This window comes from Sitodiplosis mosellana, unplaced genomic scaffold (assembly GCF_009176505.1).
Source record: "Sitodiplosis mosellana isolate CC-2019 unplaced genomic scaffold, AAFC_SMos_1.0 Smas_scaffold_6226, whole genome shotgun sequence".
NCBI classification, from domain to species: Eukaryota; Metazoa; Arthropoda; class Insecta; order Diptera; family Cecidomyiidae; genus Sitodiplosis; species Sitodiplosis mosellana.
Window position 1 is genome coordinate 10,322,993 of NW_022601467.1, and position 4,225 is coordinate 10,327,217.

General features: G+C 38.9%; 1 protein-coding gene across 1 annotated transcript in view; it reads left to right on the forward strand.

Annotated features, from left to right (window-relative positions):
- Window positions 1-2,114: 2,114 nt before the first annotated feature.
- LOC129577868 (uncharacterized) overlaps window positions 2,115-4,225 on the forward strand; it is a 30,618-nt gene continuing 28,507 nt past the window's right edge. The window contains exon 1 of the mRNA XM_055465642.1: window positions 2,115-3,297. The gene's annotated coding sequence lies outside the window, so the exon portion shown is untranslated. The remainder of the gene's footprint in view (window positions 3,298-4,225) is intronic.

Genomic DNA, 4,225 nt, shown 5'->3' on the forward strand with positions numbered 1-4,225 from the left:
GAGAGAGAGAGAGAGAGAGAGAGAGAGAGAGAGAGAGAGAGAGAGAGAGAGAGAGAGAGAGAGAGAGTGTGTGTTGCTGGCATTTCATTTATAGCATGTAAATGAGTGTTATCACCATAAAAATATGTGTGAGTGCGGGCGCGCGCGTGTGTGTACGAACGAGTGATTGACGATTATTTTTCAGAGCATTTGAGAGATTTTGGCCAAACGTACTAACGTGATTCGTGTCCTTTGATATGATTTTGATGGCACACAAAACTCGAAAGGGATGTGGGCATTGCGTTGCTGTGCAAAATTCATTTTACACGCGATGAGGCTGTTGCACAGATATGTCGTTGGCACGACCGTTAAAGGTGAAACGAAATTCAATAGAATAGCAACGACAAATCATCATCGTAATGTAGTACAGCTTTCGCACTGCGAAATTGCGAAATTCGCAGATAGAGAAAATATGGAGAAGGATGAAATAAAGTACATGCGAAATTAATATGTTCATTTCTTTCAGTTTTCCTTCTTCATCTGCGTGATTATTATTCTTATTCAGAAAAGCCGTGCAAAGGAACGACACGGTGTGTGTGTGTGTGTTGTCGATGAAACATGAAACGCACACGGTGTTCACCGTGCAGACTCACAATTCTGTATCTCACCCAAAACTGATTCGTACATGGTGTTGTGAACGTAAATCTTGACAACGATACGCATGCTCTGTGAATGGCTCGCCCTTTTTGCACCACCGTCGCACCGTACAGCACACGGGGAAGGGAGGGAGACTTGTGTGTGTATGTGTGTGTGTGTCTGCAACATAAATTCCAATACACGATTGCCACATTAAGATTTAAATGAACGGGAAAAAGCGAACTGCCGCCTCATTTGTTTATGGTTTTTCTCGATTTTTGGCAGCTTTAACCCCCTTCGAATTTTATAGCCTATTACCCGAACTTTAGTGCCCATGGCGAACGACCCAGCGCTCAGATTCGATAAATGCCTTGATCACATCGGCGACAGCATTACCAGCAGCAGTCCGATTCAAATACAGTCATCGTTCCAGCACACAATCCATCGATGAAAATACAATGTACAAATTTCGAAGAAAAACGTACGATAGAATAACAGCAAGATGCTCGGAACATGAAATATCTCCCACTAGAACAGAACGTATCATGATGCATTCGGTATTTTGTGCTACATGTGTTCATGTATTCCATAAATATTTCTCTCTTACAAAGTATGTTATGTTAGCAAAGTGAATATGTACGCAGGCAGGCAGGCATGCAGGCAGTGTAGTGTTTCTCAGCTCTGGTTCGAGTTGTTTGCACACATACACAGACTCACATCGAGAGAGTTGCACACGCATACACCTAACAATGCGGTGTGATACGCACAACAAGCCAGAGGAAGAAGGCACGCATCAAGAGCAACAGCGAGGAAACAAAACGGACGATCGCACAACACTTTGTAGCACACTGGCAACCAGCGAGTCACCAGTACATTAATAAGCAAAATCATCTGTGTGTATCAGCCGTACATGTTTTTCCACACAGCACCGATTGAAATCCTCCGAGATTCATTCTCTATCCACATTCTTATACATAACACATTCGCCAGATATGTTCACATCGAGAGAGAGAGAGAGAGAGAGAGAGAGAGGAACGGAGCCCGTTGTGTTTCGATGCTGCTGCTGCTGCTTTTTTTAGGTTCGGTATTCTATGCTCTCCGTCTGTATTTGATATATTCATTCGACAGTGCTTTGGCTCAACAAAACATACCAGAACCACACCAACAAAGACCCATACTCGATCTCTCTCGCTTTGCTGTACGCATATTCAAATTGGTTTCGTATTTTTACGTATTCTATGTTGCCAAAGAGAAAAGAGTGTGGAAAAACTTGGAACGTTGTTTTTTGTTCACATGATTTTCACTCTGAGTCTGTTCTCTCTTTATCTGGATACACACGTTGATGGGTGCCGTGCGATATATGGATGGGGTTTATGTAGTAGTATTTACATGTAGCGAGCCTGAACACACCAACATACATATATAAACGTATATATATATATATATGGATGAAATGTGTTGTGTTGGAGTGGCTGATATTTCGCTGCTGTTGCCAGTGGTTTCGGCATTGTATTAGTTTGCAGTGCAGAGTGCAATCGTGTAGTGTATTTATTCCGTTCACATTCGGTTGTATAGTCTTCAGCGAGAAAATCTCTGTGTGTTTTTTTTCTGTTGGTCGTTGTTGTGTTCCTTCTCTATATATTCATCCTCTCCGTGTAAAGCATCAGAGCATCAGACATTGAACGTTCGCTTCAGCATCAATAGTATTTTCGTCGCCTTTCCAATCATCAATCTGAGCAGCAGCGCTTAGGCATCATCTCATCCGTTCAGTTGAGTTTGTTTGGCGAATTGTGTAGTACATCAAGTTCCAACACATCATTCGAGATAAAATTTCACAGCACATTTTTTTGCGTGCGATTTAATAGATTTCTTTCGATCAGAGATAAATCAGTGGAAAAGAAAAATATCATCATCGCGAATTCACTAATTACAATAATTCGAATATCTAAACGCCAGTGAATTAAAATAAGCAGCAGCAACATTCCGACTTTGCACGAAACGCCTGAAATCATCATCTTAACACGAAAACACGCAGTAAATACAAACGAGCACAAATCCATAACATTGAGAGTTTTCAACTGCAGTCTCGAATAACAAAGAATACAGAGCGAGAAATAGAAATATATTTTTTTCCATTTAGAAAAAAAAAACATCCAGAACAGCGCACGAAAAGCATTAATAAAAAGTGATAATACACGCGTATTGTTGTTTCCTAAAAAGTACTAGGTTGCATCACAAAATAATACACAAAAAAAAAGAAGAAAATCAAACAGCAAAGTCTAAAAAAAAACTGTTAAAGTGTTTCTGTTACATTCGTTCTTCAGCGTATAAAACAGCACATAAAGAAAGGAAAGGCACAATAACAACTCGCATTATCAAAATAAAAAAAAACCTATACGAACAGTCGAAGTTGCATATACACTCATAATTCAACATTAATCGCTTCCACTGACCACACGATTCGACTTGTGTATAGAATTTCTCTGAGACGAAAAGTGTTAGAGATTAAATAAAGTAACAAAGTAAATACGAAACAACAATCGCAAAAAAATACGAAGAAGAAGAAGAAGAAGACGTAGGAATAAAATAAAAAACAACAGCATCAATAAATTCACTCGTCTTTTTAAACCGATAAAGACTTATACAACAATCTCTCGACTGCGACTCACAACGTTATACGAGGTAAATATTGTTGAGTTTTCAATTTTTGCTACTCATTTTTAAGTTAGTTGTTGCTTTTTTTGTACATTGTAAGCAAAACTTTTGATTCTTACATTATGCTCTCAGTGGGCTTTCACACGAGTGTCCTGGAATTTAAGCAGCAAATTAAAAAAAAAACAAAAAAAAACAGCACGAATGAACATAATGTGAGAAAAAGAAGAACGAAAACAATGCAATGCAAAGCAAAAAATATAAATAAATAACAATTTGCGTATATATGAGTCAGTTGAAATGCTCTCCTTGCAAATTGATGTCATAAACAAAAAATATGCCGTGTTCTTTTGTTCACTTTTTCCCGTTATACGGTGTTTGTGTGTAATTCAACCCTTGCTGCTTGATACCAAACACTCCTCATATGTACGGATCACATATATTGTTGTATACACAATGGTTTTAACGCTAAGGTGTGATTCACATGATGGCTGAGATTAGATTCGCTAATTCCTTGAAGAATGGTGTTTACCATTTGTCATAATAACAACCCCAGCTATCGGATAACTTATATGCTAATGACTTACGAATCCATAATTTTGGCACAGTTTTATTTTCCCATTTGAGCTCGTACACATTTTGCACAATAGAGACAAACTTGCTTCGCTTGATTATGATAGACCGAATGAGCGAGAAAATGGGAGAGGGTGCGAGTTACATAGGCAGGCAGATTAAGCAATCTATTGGATCTAGGTACTTGACATCCACCAAAAAACCAGTGTCATGACAATCGTTCACATAGTCTCTGATTTCGCACATGGACCCAATGCGTACGAGATTTTATTAACATATCCATATCCATTTGAAAATTTAAATTTGTCGCCCTGCAAAGTATCTCTTTCACTCTGGCTTGTGTGTGTGTGTGTGTGTGTGTGTGTGTGTGTGTGTGTGTGTGTGT